Source organism: Monodelphis domestica, chromosome 6 (genome assembly GCF_027887165.1).
Source record: "Monodelphis domestica isolate mMonDom1 chromosome 6, mMonDom1.pri, whole genome shotgun sequence".
In the NCBI taxonomy this organism is placed as follows: domain Eukaryota; kingdom Metazoa; phylum Chordata; class Mammalia; order Didelphimorphia; family Didelphidae; genus Monodelphis; species Monodelphis domestica.
The window spans coordinates 60,150,735-60,169,835 of NC_077232.1; the positions used below are offsets into that span (position 1 = coordinate 60,150,735).

General features: G+C 42.1%; 1 protein-coding gene across 2 annotated transcripts in view; it reads left to right on the forward strand.

Annotated features, from left to right (window-relative positions):
- DKK3 (dickkopf WNT signaling pathway inhibitor 3) overlaps window positions 1–19,101 on the forward strand; it is a 65,979-nt gene that overhangs the window by 38,184 nt on the left and 8,694 nt on the right. The window lies entirely within an intron of this gene.

The window sequence follows — 19,101 nt, forward strand, 5'->3', positions numbered from 1 at the left end:
TCTGAGGTCTTTATTGGGACTTGTAAAGGTCTAAGCCAGTATGATGGTACCATTTTACTGGAGGAAATCTGCAGAGAATCTCAGAAAGCTACCCCACTACAGAGAACGGGTAGAGGCTTCCCCAGCCCAACCATGGGACCATGACATAATGAAGGCTAAGCACCCCTGATTTAGAAACCGCACAAATGAAGCTTGCCATCCTCCTTTACCTGTCTACCCCCTCTCTTTCTCCTTTTGTCTTGGCATTCCCATCGTAGCAGAGGGAGCAGCTTTCCTGAATAGGACCTTCTACCTAGGTATTCTCATGGGATAAGGGGACAGAACTAGTTCTAAAGAACTCAGGACAGTTCTTGGCCCACTCGCTACCGTCAGTGTAGGCAACTTCTCCACCAGCTACATACCAGCCTTCAGGCTGGGCCCCAAAGTTTTCCAGCCTCAATTTGTCTCAGAGCCAGCTCTACTTGCATTCAATCTCATGCATATTCCTTTTAATTTCCTGTAGAATTATGAGTACCTTCATCTGCAAAAAAAACCTCTGGGGCAATATTCTTGTCTATTCTTTCAGCTGATTGACCTTTCATTGGGCATCTTTGATGTTCCCTGTATTTTTTTAAAGCCTTACCTTATCAAGTGATAACCCAGTGGAAGTACTTGTCAGCTCCCCAGAGGGAGAGAACATGAATCATGTAACCATGGAAAAATATTTAAAAAGAAAAAAATAAAACCCTTACCTTTCATCTTAGAATCAATATTGTATATTGATTCCTGGGTAGAAGAGTGGTAAGGGCTAAGCAATGGGGGTTAAGTGACTTGCCTGGGGTCACAAAACTAGGAAGTGTCTGAAGCTAGTTTTGAACCCAGGACCTTCCATCTCTAGGCCTGGCTCTCTAGCCACTGACCCTCCAGTTGCCTCTAATATCTTCTGTATTGAGTGTTATTGTCTACATCTTCAGCCAAAGGGGGAAAAAAAGAAAGAATGAACTTGAATTATTCACAGAATTATTTAATTACATTACCATTGTAAAGATTAAAATTAGGGAAAAGCTGAGGCAGGTAGAAATTAGTTTCTCTCTGCAAGTATTACATTTTCAGAGGTTTATTGAAGGTTAAAATATAAAGAAAAAACAAGTAAGAAAGGCACGTGCTAGGTGGGCTGAGAGGCCCAATTCAATTTCATTCACATCATGAGAGACAGGTCTGCTGGGCAGCAGAAGTAGCCTTTACAACCAGGTTAAATACCCCATCTTGCTCTCGGCCCAAGTGAGGTTACAAGGCATTTTGGGAAGTGAGCAAGGACTTCTGGGGAATGGAGTCCAGAGTTCAAATCTCCATTTTTATACCATTTGACTTTCTTTTTTTGAAAAGAACAGGACTGATTGTCCATCATGGATATGCCAAGGTTGTACCAGCACTGGTGACTAAAGATTTCTTGTCTCTCTTTGCTTTAGGCTCATGAATGATTCTTAGTAGGGCTTAAAACTACAGCTATGTCCCTGTCCCTTTTGATGTCCTACATTCTCTCTTGGATCCTTCTGGTATCTGTCATAGATGGGTGATAGATCAGATAAAATGCTGGACTTCTGCAAAAGGTACCAAAAATGATGGTTTCCCTGGCTAGCTGTTGCCTAATGCATTGGGCCACCCCTCCCTTTACCCTACTCACAAGTATATCAGTACTTGGCAGTGTGATAATTAAAATTAAATTATGAGACTGCTAGTAGCATTAATAAGTTTATTAAATCAAAGTAGTAATAGTAAAGAGAGGGGAAAAGTAGGAGAGAGGGAGAGAGGTATTTTGCTTACTACTCTATTGGCCGCCATGATGGATTAAAGCTCATCACCCACAAGTTTTTCCAGTCTTCATACTCCAACCAGAAGACCCTGGCAGGCTCCTAGGTCTCCCCTTATAAGCCGTTTTCTTTACCCATTAGCTCTCACACATCACATCTAAGGGACCAACCAAAAAAAGAAAGTCAAATTTGCCTGGGCTGCCCAGGGGAGCAGTGCCTGAGAAATCTGCTTTCTGTCTCATTGGTTCCTTGGTTCTCTAACTTCCTTTCCCTGAGGGCTTATCTATACCTGAATCTACTCCAGCTCACTGAGAGATGACATAAAACATAAAACAAAGCAACATAATGTTACACCTCTAACTAAACTAAAATCACCTCCATTAAAATGCATCCATTGTCTTTTCCCAGGCAAACACTACTAGGGGCTCAGCACTCTGCCAACCAAATGTATACACTGGCCAAGACGTGGTCATTACAGCTTCCTAAATGATGATGGAACTGCTGACCAGTTCCTGACCTGCTGACCTAAGATGTGTGCTCTCTCTCCAGACGAGGACCACTTGTCCATAAATCATTACCCCTCAACCCCGCTCATCTGGAGATCCATTCCAATCATCCCCACTTGGAAGTCCTTCCTCTCCCTCCAACTTGGACCACTCTTTCCTTCCTTTCATTCTCATTCGGCAGCAGACAATCCCTTTCCCCCATGCACCGAGTCTATGTTTATTCCATGCTCTGCCTTCTCTTTCAGAAACCTGTTCTACTTCATTCTAGCAATAACTGTTAATCCATCCCACATTCACAAAGGCCAAATCTCTGTTGAAGCTCTTTATATGGTCCTCCTGCGTGAGTGCTGCCTCTTCCCTGCAGAGCTATCTGTCTTCCACTGAGATTCTCAGCCTTAGTTTCCACACCTGAGCAGACAATAGGGACTGGGGATTTAAGAGCCTAGGCTAAGTTGTTCTCTCCGAGGTTGGGGGAGCCCCTTTGGGTGAAGTGTAGAAGAATCTGAACTGGATGCTTTTGTTTCAGTGCACATGCTTGGGTTTCTGGCTCCCAGTTCTTTTGTTCTCATATCTCTCTGCTCAAAATGGAGATTCAAAAAATATTTGTTGAGTCAAATGGATTCAACAACCGTGTCTGTATAGCTACTGCCTGTAAGACCTAAAAGCGCGTGGGAAAAGAGGCTCCATATGGATGCCTCCATGTCTAGTCTAAAGGAACTATTAGAGGGAGGTGGGCTCAAGCTCACCCTCAGTGGCTGTGATTTTTCCATTTTATGAATTTTATCCTTTAAAAAAAAACCTAAAAACCCTCAGAATCAAGCCTAAGAATCAGTTGCAAGGCAGATGCCTAGGCAATTGGGGTTAAGTGGCTTCCCCCAGGTTCATGTACTTAGGAAGTATATGAGACCAGAAGTTGTTTACAGATTTGAAGTCAGCTGGGTCATGCAGTACATAGAGCGCTGAATCTGGAGTCAAGAAGATCTAAATTCAAATTCTGCTTGAAACACTTATTAGCTATGTGCCCCTTGGCAAATTATTTAATATTTGTCTGCCTTAATTAAATCATCTGCAAAATAGGGATAATGATACCCTCTACCTCTCAGTTTTGTCGTGAAGATAAATTGAGAGAATGTTTGTAAAGGGCTTTGCAAAACTTAAATGCTAACTATTGTTATTTTGGAATTGAAGATTGGTCATTTTTTGTTTAAGAATTCACAGGAACTCCTCCCTTCCTTTTCTCAAAGTAGGACACCCACAAGTCCCATCCCACTGGTCCTGCTTGAGTCAAGTTCTAGTATGGGGTTGGTGGCTGACAAAAGAATTGTCCCTTCCAGGCAATGTGTGAAGAGATCAGGGCAGCTGGGTGGCTCAGGGGATAGAGAGCCAGGTCTGGGGATGGGAGGTCCTGGATTCAAATGTGGCCTCAGACACTTCCTAGCTGTGTGACCCTGGGCAAGTCACTTTACCCCCATTGCCTAGGCCTTATCACTCTTCTGCCTTAGAACTGATACACAATATTGATTCTAAGATGGAAGGTAAGGGGAAAAGAAAAGAAAAGAAAAGAAAAGAAAAGAAAAGAAAAGAAAAGAAAAGAAAAGAAAAGAAAAGAAAAGAAAAGAAAAGAAAAGAAAGAAGGGACTGTTGAGGTGTTCTCTGAGCTGGTAGCAGAAGAGAGGGGGCAGATCTTTTTCATGAGCACAGGTTGGGGTCAGTATCATTGCAATCCTTTCTGAAGAAAAAAAAAGTGGCACATTATCCCTCTTATCTTTGTCCTGCCTTGCCTTGCTCTTCCAGATGTGCTGCTAACCAAGTCCTTCTGGTCAGGGAGCTCCTGCTAGGAATCTCAGATCTGGAGTTAAACGTGTCTTTGACCCATCCATTCCTTCTAGGGACTTCCTGGGATTGTTATCAGACCTCTCAGCCAGCCAAGAGCACTTGGCCTCCACAGGTGCTGTGAAAGGAACCCTGGATTTGGATTCCCAAGATCTGAGTTTGAATCCTAGCTGTTGCTCACCCCTTTGTGACCTTGAAGGAGGCATTTCCCCTCTGGACCTCAGTTCTATCATCTATAAAATGGGGTAGGGGCCAGACTAGGTTATATTTACCTGGGGCCTATTGTTGCTGCTAAGGAAAGTTCTTCTCCCAGGGAAGATCAGCAATTATACTACAACAGGACCTGGGTTCAAATGTCACCTCTGATGGATTCATTTAATACCTGTGTGACCTTGGGCAAGTGGCAACTTTCTTCCATCTCAATTTCTTCATCTATAAATTGAAGGGGTTAGACTAGATGGCCTCTAAGTCCCCTCCCTGCTCTGACTCTGTGACCCAAAGAATCACCTGTTCACTGAGAGACTGAGGGACTTACCCAAGTCACCAGCCAGCATGAATTCAGAGGCAAGACTTGAACTCAGGTCTTTAAGGCTCTGAGACTAACTCTTTATACCACATCTTCCTCTTCCTCATACAATAACAACTAATATCTCTAGTCTAAGGACTTGCTGAATCCTTTTCAGGTTGTTTTCCTCTTTTGGTGTCCTTTTTGGTGTCCTTTTGGTGTCCACTTGTCATCCAATCTGATCTGAGGCTCCAAGTGTGGCCACATGCTGGTAAACTGTCTTGGCAGATGGGCTAAACCCATTGGTGAGTTAGGGGAGTGTCTATCTCAGGCATGCAAAGACTTCCCCAGTGCAGTGGGTGACTGAGAACAATTTATTCCAGTGACCATAAAGATGGAGGAAGGAGGCTCCATGGAGTGCTTAAAGCTTGCTCAGACTTGGAAGAAGCCAAGCTCATCCACTGTCCCCTGAGCCATCCCAGTCATCCTGGATTTTGTCTTGCCACTGGACTTTGATGATTCTGGAAGAGAGAGTGAGGCTGATGACTTTGTGCAAGTCTCTCTTACTTAAATCCAGTTTATGCTTGAGCCAAAAGACATCCATGATGCCATTTTGGTCTTCTTCAAGCATGAAGGGCAACAACCAACCAGTAACAATAATCATAGCAACAATAATAACAACAACTAATCCTTAAAGTTTGTAAAGCAGCTAACTTCTATAAGATTATTCAAGCCTCATCACAACTCAGTGAGCTAGATAATCACAATCCCCATTTTACAGATCAGGAAGCTGAGGTTGAGATGATTAACTTCCTATAGTCAAAAGCTAATAAATCTTGAAGATGGGATTTGAACCTATGTTTCTTGACTCTAAATTCTGTTTATTCTTTTAGTATTTAATTTTTCCTTCTCCTCTAAAGTACGACAAGGGGAAAGGAATAAGCATTCGTACTATACCTGCTATGTACCAGATGCTTTCATAAATAACATCTCATTTGATCTTCACAATTCTGATAGATAGGTGCTACTTTTATCCCCTTTTTACAAATAAGGAAACTGAGGTTAAACGACTTAACCAGGGACACAAGGCTGGTATGTGTCTGAGGCTAGATTTAAACTCTGAATCCTTTTCAGAGTTGTTTTCCTCTTTTGGTGTCCACTTGTCATCCAGTCTGATTGGAGGATCCAGTAAGCTTTAGTAAGTACAATGGACACATCCTAGTAAACTGTCTAAATTCAGGATTTTTGACTCCTGAATCAGAACTCTGCCCACTGAACTGTATACCAGCTGCCTATGACTTTTCAGGGAATTGACTCCTTCCCATAGGGGCACAGCTTATCCCCTAGTGATCTAAGCATATCTTTCTGGAGGGACAGAGAATTACAGGAGAATTAATTTCAGTTCATCCATCAGGACAGAATTCCTTTACAGAAAAACAAAACAACACATCAACATATTTCCTGCTTCAGCCAAAGTTCAGACATTGGAGGGCTTGGCAGAGCAGGATACCAGCTAATGGGACTTCTTGGTTCATTGAGGGGTCACCAGAAAACTTTTTTTCATTTCGGCCCTTGAAGTTAGAAGCCTTTCCAAAATGCCTGTGTTTACGTTCCCACCCTAGTCTTGACCATCGCCAAATGCTTTCCTACTGGTGATTCTCTTTGGGAGTTGGGGGGGGGGCACACTTAGAAGGTGGAGCCTGGGCATTGAGTCCAAGATAAGCAAGGGAAGCTTGATTACTTTCTCCATATAACCTTACTATCTACTTGCTTTCTTTTCTAATTTTTTTTCTAATTTATTCTTCTTAAACTAGAAAGAACAAAAAATCCTACTTAATTGAGCATTCTACCTAGGTGGGTTCTAGATAATCAGAGTTTTCCTGTGCTTCTCTCTGGGGCCAGCCATCCTGAATTCTCTCCTTTGGATGCTTTCTCCAAATCTGCACGGGCCAGAGATGAGTCATGGAAATTGTAGCCTCTGGTGTGATTAACTAGAAAACTCATTGGCATCGTTGATGGGTATTTAAGGCTGTTGATGACACTGTCCCCAGAAAATGGCCCCTTACATAGGCCTGGAGGAACCGTCTGAGATGCCTGGGCTTCGTGACAAACCCAGCCTGCGGGTTCGAGCTTGAATGACATTGAGTAAATTGCCACCATTCTTGGTGCCTAGACTGGCTTCTGTGGATGTTTGGCATCCAAGCCCTGAATTTATTTTACACTAAACATTAACTTCTGTCTACCAAAAGCTATTCCTTCTGTTCCCTCTATCTGGAAAATGAAAGAATTAGAACCATTCCCCCCTCCACCACCACCCCCCCCCCGCCTCGGTTTTTCCATTATTTCATGACAGTGTGCAAGAGCAGAGAAATTTTCCTGGCAAAGTATCTAAGTTCAAACTATTCATTTTCCCCATCTACCCCTTCTCTTCCCTCCACAATGGAATATAAACTAAGCATTGGCCAAAGCCTGGGGGAGAACCCAGAGCTAGTTTTCTAAATATATACCTCCTTTGCCTGACAAGGATTATTAACCTAAATGGCTTTGGCTGGGTTATCTCTGGCTGCTTCTTGTGAATTCTTCATGTGGGAAGGGCAGGAAAAGGGGGTTAGCTAATAGAGAGAACAGTTCAATGCGACAAACATTTGTTAAGTACTGATGTGCTAGGTATCACCATTAGGTGCTAGGCAAACAAAGGGGAAAAAATCAAAATAATTATTCTCAACTAACTTCTTACTCTTCAGACTTTCTTTCTTTCCAGCAGCCGTCTCATCCTCAGCCCTACCCTGACCTGGACTACCATTCTATGAAGTGCCACACTCACCCTACCCCTAGCTCCATTCCTCCCTCCATCCTCTGTCAGAAACGAGTCAGCAGCAACAACCACTCCTCACTCTGGACTTTTCCATCTCTTCCCCTAGCCCCAGGCTCCCTTTCGTGTTTCATCTTCGGTCATTAGAAGGGACTCTGAGAGTAAGAACTGCCTTTTGGGGGATTATATTGGCATCATTATTGTTTAACACAGTGCTTGGCTCATAGTAAACATTAAGTGCTTTAAAGTATGGATTCTATCCATCTATTTATCCATCTGTCTATCATCTATCTATCTCCATCCATCCATCCATCCATCCATCTATCCATCCATCCATCTATCTATCTATCTATCTATCTATCTATCTATCTATCTGTCTGTCTGTCTGTCTGTCTGTCTATGTGGGTGGCTGGCTGGCTATCTTTTTGTCTATCTCTGTCTCTGTCTATCTATCCAACTATAAATTCATCTATTATCTATCTATACATTTTCATCTATCTGTCCATCTATCTCTTAAAAAAAACCAAACCCTTACCTTCTGTCTTAGAATCAATACTATGTGTTGTTTCCAAGACAGAAGAGAGGTAAGGACTAGGCAATGAAAGTCAAGTGACTTTCCCAGGGTCACACAGCTTGGAAGTGTCTGAGGCCATATTTGAACCTAGGACCTCCCACCTCTAGGCCTGTCTCTCAATCCACTGAGCTACCTAGATGCCTGCATGTCCATCTATCTTTTTATCTTTCTGTCTGTGTCTGTCTATCCTTCCATCTATCCATCCATCATCTATCCATCTATTCATCTATGTATCAATCCATCCATCTATCAATCCATCTATCTATCTATTATCTATCCATCCATCCATCCATCCATCTATCCATCCATCTATCTATCAATTATCTATATATCTATCTATTATCTATCCATCCATCCATCTATCCATCCATCTATCAATCATCTATCTATCTATTTTCTATCTATCTATCTATCTACCTATCTATCTATCCATCCATCCTTCCATCCATTTATCTATCCACCTGTCTCTACTATTTATCTTCTGGCGTTCAAGGAGTTTATATTCTACTGGGATGTGACAAAAGAACTCTGAGGGTTTGAAACATGAATTGCAATCAACCCACCATCAATAGGAAGATGGGATGGCTTCCACAGATAGCTCAGATCAAAGTTTTGAAGGTATTTTACATCTGACCCAAGGGTATCAGAGTCCCTTTCTCTTATTCCCTCTAGCTAGGAAACAGGAGATTTAGAACAGCCTCCACTATTATTATATGACCATTGCTAAGAAGGATTCTGGTGGTATCTGTGGCTATAGCCATCGGTGCCTCAGCTATTGTTTTGTGTCTTATAAAAGTGCTTATTTACCTGTTGGCTCTGGGACTCAGACCTTTATCCTAAATGGGGCACATGAAAAAGTCCCAAGATAGCTAGGGCAAGGTTACCTAGATAGAAACAAGCCTGCCTGAGGGATGCTTTAATTCTCTTCCTCTTTGTGACACTGGGAGACCTGTGGGGATAAGGTAGTAGGGAATACTTTGGAGACAATTCCATGACAACTCAGAGCCCCGTGGTCTAAAGTGATGTGGCAAAGGATAAAGACAGAAATTGAGGGGGGCAGCTTGTATTTTATTTTGTTTATTTATTTAAAACCCTTACCTTCCATCTTAAAATCATTACTAAGTATCAATTCCAAGACAAAAGAGTGATAAGGGCCAGGCAATTGGGGTTAAATGACTTGCCTAGGGTCACACAGTTAGGAATTGTCTGAAACCACATTTGAGGAACTTCTGCTTACTTGCAGTCTTAGAGGAACCTATTTGGGACAGCTGGGTGATGCAGTGAATAAAATCTGAAGTCAGGAAGGTCAAATTCAACCTTAGATACATATGACTCTGAACAAGTCACTTTGCCCTGCTTGCTTTAATTTCCTCATCTGTAAAATGGGGATGAAAGTAGCAGCTATCTCTCAGGATTTCTATGAAGACCAAATGAGATAATAATTGTAAAGCCCTTAGTATAGCCCCTGGCATATAGTAGGTGCTATATAAATGTTCGCTAGTATTATTTTGTGTTAGGGGTCTGGTGAAACCTCTGTGCCCTTTCTCAGAATTATGTTTTTTTTTTTTTAAATAATTGAAGGAAATGTTAAACTTGAGAAAAGCTAAAATGCAGAGATGGAAAAAATAGTCCAAGCTGAGCCAGGAGAGGAGTGAGCATGGCTGGCATGGGTTTAGGGAAAGACTTCGCTAGTTGGACAGAGGAGATGGCTTTAAAAAATCACCGACAGCATACAGGCTACTGGCTGAGAGTCTGGGGATCCAAGATCAAATCATGTGGTGCTTGTCTTTAGTGTTTACAGACAGTTGTAACAGCCTACATTTATATAGTGCCTCCCATGTGCCAGGCACTGTGCTGTGTGGTTTACAATGATCTTATTTGGTCCTCAGAGATTGAAGATTTAAGCCCTATTTCTCTGCTTCCAAAGACAACAATTTTTCCAGTAATAATAATAATGGCCCATGGATAAGGCATCAGCTTCTAGACCTAGGGATTATGGGTTCAAGCCCCATCTGAGTCGCTGGCACAGTGGGTAGAATGCCCAGCCTGGAGTCAGAAAGACTCTTTTTCATAGCACTCATAAATGGCCTCAGATACTTATTAGCTAAGTGACCCTGGGCAAGTCACTTAATGCTGTATGCCTCAGTTTCTTCATCTGTAAAATGAGCTGGAGAAGGAAATGGCAACCCACTATAGATTCTTTGTCACGAAAGCCCCAAATGGGGTCACAAAGAGTTGGACATCCCTGAAACAGCTGGACAACAATAACAATATTTATATAATATTTACTATCCTTCCAATAATCCTGCAAGGTAGGCACTATTATAAGCCTCAATGTTACAATTGAGAAAACTGAGGCATACAGTATTAAGTGACTTGCCCAGGGTCACACAGCTAGTAAATGTCCAAGGCCACTCTTTAGATCTTCCTGATTCCAGGCTCAGTGCCCTTTCCATGATGCCACCTAGCTACCTGTACTACATACGCCTCTGCCTTAAAGGACCTGGGTTCAAATCCCAACAGTCATTTGGAGGCTACGTGACATTGGGAAAGTCAGTTCAATGTAGTCCTCTCTAAAATAAGAGGTTAGACCAGATGAGTCATGATGATTCCTTAGAGACCTTAGACCTTAGAGACCTTAGAAGTCATCTCTTTGTATAATTAGAATTTGCTCCCCAGAACTCTCTTTCCAGCTTCCCGTGTTCCTTCTCACATTATGTGCTAACATAGGGAGGATATATTTTGAGTGTAACTCTGCCCTCACTCTCTTTCCCAGAGAAAGAAGTTGGAGGAGGTTGGAGGAATGCCAGGCAGAAGAATTTTTCTCACGTGACTTTACCCAGGCTTTTACTTTTGTTCTTATATTTTTTTCTACTTTCTACTTCAAATGATTATTAATAAATCTTATAAAATATAATACTTGGAGTTATTGGATATTAATTTTAATCTTACATCATCCAAATTCATTATTTTACAGTTGGATAAAATGAGTCCTGGAGAAAGGAAATTATTTACCCAAAGTCACATAGGCAGTTGAGTGGTAGAGTCGAGATTCAAACTTGGGTCCTAGGACTCTAAGTTCTACACAAGTCCATTGCTTCTTCACTTCTAAAACCAGTATTACCTTTGACAGCATTATACATCTGCTGTATTTATGCCTAAACAGAAGGAAGTCTTACTTTCTACCTTGGGTAAGCCAGAGTATAAATGAATGCTTTATATTTTCTACATTTCTTTATATATAATGTTTACATGTCTACTACAGAAAATGGTGCCCAAACAGAGCAGGAGATGTCTTGTCTCTGCCTTGGGGATTAGAAGCTCTCTTTCCCAGTGGGTGCCAAGCCAGTAGTTGGATGGGTTGGGCTTGGAGATGGGGCCATGCTGAGCAATGGTGGCAGCAGTGTGTGCTGCTATCGAGGGATCAGTAAAATGTCAGCCCTTTGAGGACAGGGACCCTTTTGTGGTTCATCACCTAGTCCAGTGCCTGGCATACATGACAGGGGACGGATGGATGGATTGACCAGGAGAATGGTGGCTTCCTGGTCTTTCTGGATCATGATTTTGTCAGAGAGGTTCTTAGGGTCTGATCTCAGTGTATATGGGTTCCCAATCAGCCTCTTCCCTTGTGGTACAGAACTAAACACTATATTTGGAGGGAAGGGATCTGAATTCAAATTTGGTCCTAAGTGACCCTTGGCAAATCATTTTCCTTTTCTGGGCTTCATCACACAGTCTAACTGTATGATTCCCAAAATCCTTTCTAGGCTCTAAATTCTAAAATCTTGGGACAGCGTCGCTGACCCTGTGGGGCAGGGAGAGTTCAGAGCATTTCAACAAGTGCCCATTAAGTGCTCCTGGTGGCCAGGAAAGTTATTCCACTCATCTGGCTCATTCCCCTGTGGCCAGAAACTGTCCACAGCTTAGTAACTTGGGCCCAGAAGGTCAGGGACAAGTGGGACTTCATTTCACCAGTGGAGAAGCTTTGAGGCTTGGGAAAGAACTTGTTGAAAGCCCAGTGGCAGAGCCTCCTTCACACAGCACAGAGTGTGGGTCTTGGCACACAGAAGATGCTTCATACATGTTTGCCTCTCACTGAACCACATGGTCTCCCTCAGCAACCATCCATTGAGTTGGTCTCCAAGAGTGGTTCAACTGACTTAGACTGGGCAGTGTTGTTAGCTCTAGCTATCCCTAACTTGGGTCTTCTCCTTGTCCCATTACCTCTGGAAGGACCTGGCTGTCAGAAGCCTGGGCACAGCCAACTTGTGCTCTTTTGTCTGTTCAGCCATGCCACTATGGGATTAAAGGGAGAGGACCCTCTGCTGCCATTTGGTGATAATCTGAGGGACACAGAGATGGATTCTGAAGAGGGCATTGGAGGAAAAAGAGTTTCCTGGGAAGCCTTGTGTTCCTGATTGCCTAAATAGCACTGAGTTCTAACTATACAATATTCTGTGGCATAGATGCTAATAAGGGAACCCAATATTTCCATTTTACAGAGGAGGAAACTGAGGCTTAGAGAAATCTGACTTACCTGAGGTCATAAAGTTAGTTTAAGGGACCCTCTGTAGATCACACAGACATAAAGTGGAAGAGGTATCACTGGAACCCTGGTCTCTGGATTCTGAGGGGTGTTTTCATTGAACCACCCAGCTCCGTCACAATTTGGGGTCTAGAAGGGTTAAAGTGGAGTACGGGGGTGAGGAAGGATCTGCTTTGAGTCTGAGTGCCAGATCAGAAGGTGTGGTCAGCCTGGGAAGAGACCAGACCAATATCCCTGTAGGACTCTGTGTGTGTGTGTGTGTGTGTAGGAAGGCAGGTGATAGAGCTGGTCACCTTTTCCTTTATGACTAGGAGAAGTGGGTGACAGAGGATGAGTGCCCCAAATTATGAGGAATGGCATGGCTGTTTTTCTCTTCAGGCTCATGTGTCCTCTCTCCTAGGCTTCTGCCCTGAAGGACCCAAAGTCAGGGCCTGGAAAATTGTTAGGTGGTAAAGTCAGGCTGTGGGCTCTCCTGGAGCAGTGCCAGGATCCCTTCCCAGCACAGCTCCCATCTCTTAAGGAAGGAATCCCTCAGAAATGGCCCCATTTTTTCCCTTCTCTCCGCTCTCCAGCCCCATTTACCTCCTTGGGTGCAGCCAGCAGCAAGTAGATTTCAACCAGAGCCCCATAAAGTTGTTGTATTGGTAAAAAGAATAATAATAAACCAAAACATTGACAGGTTTCTGGAAAAAGCCTCTGTCATCTTTTTACCAATAAAATCTTCTGGCTTCCCTTCTACATTTGCAGATGTGAATGCTTACTGTGGCCCAGCTCTGTCAGCCAAGAAGGCTCACCAGACTCTGGGGCCCTGGCCTCTGAGCCAAGCATACTGTAAATATTTCATGAGGCTGGGGATTGGGGGTGAGGAGTAGGGAGCCCCATGGCAGACAATGCAAAGATTACCCAAGCAGCTTCTGTTCCCGTAGGGGCCAGAGGGGCAGGGGGCATCTCTCTCCTTCCCAGAAGGCTGGTTCTCATTTGGCAAAGACATAAGAGCTCTTCCAGGCCCATATACCTTTCTTTTTCTTTCTTTCTTTCTCTCTTTCTTTCTCTCTTTCTTTCTCTCTTTCTTTCTTTCTTTCTTTCTTTCTTTCTTTCTTTCTTTCTTTCTTTCTTTCTTTCTTTCTTTCTTTCTTTCTTTCTTTCTTTCTTTCTTTCTTTCTTTCTTTCTTTCTTTCTTTCTTTCTTTCCTCATTCCTTCCTTCTTTCCCCCTTTCCTTTCATTTCCTTTCCTCCTTTCTTTTCCTCTCCTTTCCTCTCCTTTCCTCTCCTTTCCTCTCCTTTCCTTTCCTCTCCTTTCCTTTCCTCTCCTTTCCTTTCCTTTCCTTTCCTTTCCTTTCCTTTCCTTTCCTTTCCTTTCCTTTCCTTTCCTTTCCTTTCCTTTCCTTTCCTTTCCTTTCCTTTCCTTTCCTTTCCTTTCCTTTCCTTTCCTTTCCTTTCCTTTCCTTTCCTTTCCTTTCCTTTCCTTTCCTTTCCTTTCCTTTCCTTTCCTTCCTCTCTGCACATACATGCACACACAATCAAAAATATTTTGTTAAGCACCTACTATGTTCCAGGCATTGTGCCAGTCTCTTGGGATACTAGTACAAAAAAGGAAGCAATTCCTACTCACAAAAAGCTTATGTTCCAATGAAGCAGACAACAAGTACATATAGAAATATGTATGGCAGAAAAGTAAATACAAATGCAGATGGAGTCACTGACTATAAAGTAGTTTCAGAATGAGGATGCTAGGAGTTGTGAGGATCAGGAAAAGCTTCATTGAAAAGATGATGCTGGGACTTGGGTTCAAATGAGGCATCAGATCCTTCCTAGCTATATAACTCTGGGCAAGCCATTTAACCCCCATTGCCTCGCCCTTACTGCTCTTCTGCCTTGGAATTAGTACTTAGTACTGATTCTAAGACAGAAGGTAAGGGTTTAAAAAAGGAAGATGATGCTAATGAATTCCATCTTAAAGGAAGAGAAGGACTCTGTGAAGCAGAGGTGAAAAGCCAGTGGAGTGAAGGTAAATTCCAGGCATGAGGTATGGCTAATAGAAAAGGAAAGAGATGAGAGATGGAGTTCCTTGTACAAGAAACACAGAGGAGGTCAATTTGAATAGATTGCAGAGTACAAGTGGTATAGTCGTGTCCAGTGAGACTGGGAAGATAGTTTGGGGTTTGGTTATATAGGGCTTTAAGAGCTAAGCAAAAACATTTTAATTTTATCCTAGAGGCCATAGGAAGCCAATGGAGTTTCTTGATTCATGTGGCCAGATCTGGATTTAAGGGAAATTATTTTGTAGCAGTGTATAGGATGAAATGGGATGGGGAAAGACTTGAGGCAGAAACATCATTGAAGAGGCTGTTTCAATAATCTAGGCAGAGGTGATAGGGGCCCTGGCCAAGATGGGTATTGTGTGAGTACAGAAAAGGGGCCAGATTTGAGATTTATTGTGGAAGAAGAAGGAGGTGTGCTTGTAATCAGTTTCTAGGTCCCCTCATTCCTACTTTACATCAGCACTGAGAAATTCCCCAAATCCCTCTTCCCCTCAACAGAAGCGAACTCTAGGAACATGTGGTCCAACTTCCTCATATTGTCTTGTTGGCAAAAACTATGGCTTTCTTCTCCCTCCTCCCACCTTCATCCTCATTTTCCCTCCTTTTCATTTTCCTTTCTTTTCAGTGTAGATGGTGCTAAAGCTGGAATCAGGACAGACCCAAGTTAAAATACTGTCTTCCACTCACTAGCCAGGATAAACAAATTGTGTAACTTCTCTGAGCCTTACTTTTCTCATCTGTAAAGTGGGGATAAAAATACCCTTTGGAATAATTTTCAAGGGGTTATTATGAGTATTTAATGAGATAATATAAGTAAGGACCTTTGAAAATCTCAAGATGCCATATAAATGGCAGATGTAATTATTGCTATTATTATATTTTCAACCAGAAGGCAGACTCCACCATTTCCCAGAACAAGAGACAATATTTTCCAAGGGACTGGGGGATGGAAAAAAATGAGAGTGATCATCTGTCCCAGGCTCTTAGCTTGACTACCTGCCTTGCACACCATCTGTGACAGTGACCACTATCTACCTTGGTCCTGGAATTGGGCAGAAGGACTGGAGCTTCTGGAATGGTGCCTGGTTTGGGGAGGGAACCAGAATGACTTTGTAAAAGAATTGTTACTGAGAGATTTGGCCCAAGGGGCTCTGCAGTATCTTCAATCTCTCTGTCTCTCTGTCTCTGTCTCTGTCTCTGTCTCTGTCTCTATCTCTGTCTCTCTGTCTCTATCTCTCTGTCTCTGTCTCTGTCTCTATCTCTCTGTCTCTCTGTCTCTCTGTCTCTGTCTCTCTCTCTCCTTATTCTTTTCCCACATTCTTCCTTCCTCTCTCTCAATATTCATTCTCTTTATGCTCTCTCCTCAGCAAGGACTCACTCTTCCTGTGAGTCCTCTCTGTGAGAGCTGGAACTAATAAGTTTCAAAATTAAATCCATCTGCTCAGTGTATTAAAAGTAATCCTCAGAGTATGTGTTACTAGTTTAGGGTGTGTGTGTGTGATAAAGGAAACAAGCCTATAAGCTTTTGACTGTGTGGAGTGAGGGGTGGGAAGAGTTGAAAACTGGGTTTTAGACCTGATCTGCCATTAACTTTTGGGTGACCATAAGTAGTGTTATGTGTATTGTATAGTGTTATGTAACATAAGTAGGTTAGTGCTCCTTGATGGACTAGTTTCATCTGCAATTTGTTGGAATCAGCCTAGAGATCCCCCAAGGGCTCTTCCTTAACATTCTGTGGTTCTGCATGGAGAATAGCTTTTGGGGGGAAAATTAGATGCAGTGTAAAAATCCAGATGCCACGATCTTTGCCATCAGTGTCTTGGTTCTTCTGACATCTAGATGTAGTTGAGAAACTATTCATTGGACCTTTAAGATGAGATGGACTAGGAGTACATTGTTGGATCTTCAGGGTACAAGTTGATCCATGAATGAAGATTTTGGAGACCTCAAAGAAAGACTGGACCCTCTGCTGGCTATGGTATTGGATGCTCTTGATGAAGTGGGGAATCATCCTCCTCCCCATTTCCAGAATAAATGACTATCCCATGAGCTACCGGCAATATTCTCCCCTTTTTCGTATCTCTTCCCCTCATGTTATCAATGACAATTTTCTGTCAATTCCATCTTGAAAACATCCCTTGCACCCACCCCTTGCCTCTGTTTCTTTCTTCTCTTTCCACACCCAAACACATCTTTTATACGCATGGTAGTGTAGTGTTGCCACTTTGTTCAAGATCTTTTAATGTCTCCCCATGGTTGATCACATAATATTACTAGATGTGATTGATAAGATGGAAGACTATACATTCCCTCCTATCCTCACACCTCTCCAAAATAGAAATGATATTTGAGATAAAGCCATTTTAGCTGTCTCCATAGTCTAGGTCACCAAGAACCCAAATGGGGTAAAAACCCCATGAACTAATAGCTGAGAAAGCTAATCCTCAAATTCCTAACAAGCTCACTCAGCACTCCTTCCATTGCTACCCACCACAAGGGCAGGGATGAAAAAGTTGATTCACAGACTTGCAGAGGATTACTGCTCTCTGAGTAATATGGAAAACAAAAAGGCAGAAACTTGTTCTGTCTGGCATAGCAAGATGGCAGCACTCAGTGCTGTAGTAGAGATCTGAGGAAACTAAGGTTGGCTTTGTATGTGATTGGCAATCCACTGAACTTATGGGAAAGAGTCCAGTATCCAGCTGGAGCCAGTTTTTAAAAAATACTTACTTCCATGTTAGAATTGATATTAAGTATCATTCTAAGGCAGAAGAGTGGAAAGGGCCAGTCAGTTGGGATAGTCTGTCTTAAGGGTCTTACAACTAAGAAGTATCTGAGACCAGATTTGAACCCAGGACTTCCTATCTCTAGGTCTGGCTCTTTATCCATTGAGTCATCTCGATGCCCCTGGCATCAGTTCTGTTCCCCTAGAAGTCATTTGGGGCAAGGACAGAGGGCAGTGAAACCTGATTTGCCCAATATGGAGGAGACTTGGATGGATTTGAGGTCTAAATCTCAGAGAAACTGCCATCAAAATCAGAAAGTATACAATGGGATGAAATAAAGGGGAAGGACTGAAATTGCCAAAGACTGGAATTTCCTCATGAAGAGAAAAATGTAAAGATATTGAACATAAGCATATAAACCAATGGGGGAAAAAACTAAAAACAGAAAGGAATAGGATCTCCAGATCAGCTAAGAGAGTCCAGACAGTTATGACTAATCAGTACAAGATAGAGGAAAATGAATCAACATTTGAAGAAGCAGAGGAATCTATGGATTCCCAAGAGATCATGGAACTCTGTGAACTCATATAACCACTCTGGAGAATAATCTGGAATCATCCTAAAAAGACCATAAAATTATGCATACCCATTGACCCAGAAAAACCACTATTTTTTTAAACCCTCACCTTCCATCTAAGAATCAATACTGGGTTCTGGTTCTAAGGCAGAAGAGTGGTAAGGGCTAGGCAATGGGGGTTAAGTGACTTGTCCAGGGTCACACAGCTAGGAAGTGTGAGGTCAGGTTTGAACCCAGGACCTCCCATCTCTGGGTCTGACTCTCATTCCACTGAGCCACCCAGCTGCCTCCAAAACCACTATTATGTCTGTATCTCAGAGATCAAAGAGAAAGAACACACACACACACACACATATATAATGTATATGTGTCTGTCTATCTATCTACCTAAATTCTTTTTGTAGTGGCAAAAAAATTAGAAATTGAGGGGATGTCCATCATTTGGGGATTGGCTAAACAAGTTGTGGAATCTGGGTTCAGTAGATACTATTGTGCCATGAGAAATGATGAACAAAATGATTTCATAAAACCCTGGAAAGACTTATATGAACTGATGCAAAGCAGAACCAGGAAAACATTGTATACAGTAACAAAAATATTATACAGTGATCAACTATGAAAAACTAAACTAGTTTCATAAATGCAAGGATTCAAGAAAACCCAAAGGGACACATGATGAAAAATGCTATCCACAGCCATAGAAGAAACTGTTTTGAGTCCAATTGCAGTTCAAAGCATACCACTTTTCATTATGTTTCCTTCATGAGTTTTCTTATATGTGTAATACTGCATGTGTCTTCCTTCAAGATATGAGAAATATGGAAATATGTAATGCATAACAGCATTGGTCTAACCTATAGCAAATTATTTAAAGTCTCAGGGAAGAGGGGTAGGGAAGGAAGGAAAGAATATGGATCTCAAAACGACAGAAAACAATTGTTAAGAATTGTTTCTATTTGTAATAGAAAAAGAAAGGTTAAAAAGAAGAGAGATCATGGCATCACAGAATTCCTGAATGGTCTAAATAGAAATAAAAATTGTGAAAGCAGAATTTATGGCCTACACAACATAAATAATTGAAAGAATAAAAAAAATCTAATAAATGTTTGATTGCTCAATTAGAAGGGAAGCAAAGAGCAATTACTATTTTTAAAAAAACAACAAACACCATGATCTCCAAAGAAGCAAAA